The sequence below is a fragment of the Apis dorsata genome, unplaced genomic scaffold (genome assembly GCF_000469605.1).
Source record: "Apis dorsata unplaced genomic scaffold, Apis dorsata 1.3 scaffold_978, whole genome shotgun sequence".
Taxonomy (NCBI): Eukaryota; Metazoa; Arthropoda; class Insecta; order Hymenoptera; family Apidae; genus Apis; species Apis dorsata.
Window position 1 is genome coordinate 124898 of NW_006264081.1, and position 274 is coordinate 125171.

Here is a 274-nt window from a genome sequence, read left to right on the forward strand (position 1 = left end):
GAGATCTTTTGATAAGAAAAAATTTAATAAAAGAAACGATTTCTAAATTCTCATTCAATATAATAAAATTTTTATAATTTAAAATAATAAAAGTAATTTTAATAATATATTTTATATATATTATTATAATTTTAATAATTTNATATGTATAATTCAATTGTATTATATTCAATTATAATTATCATGATAAATTTATTAATATATGTATATTAATAAATTAATATTAATAATATAATATGAATATATTTATATATAAAAATAAATTATATTTTAA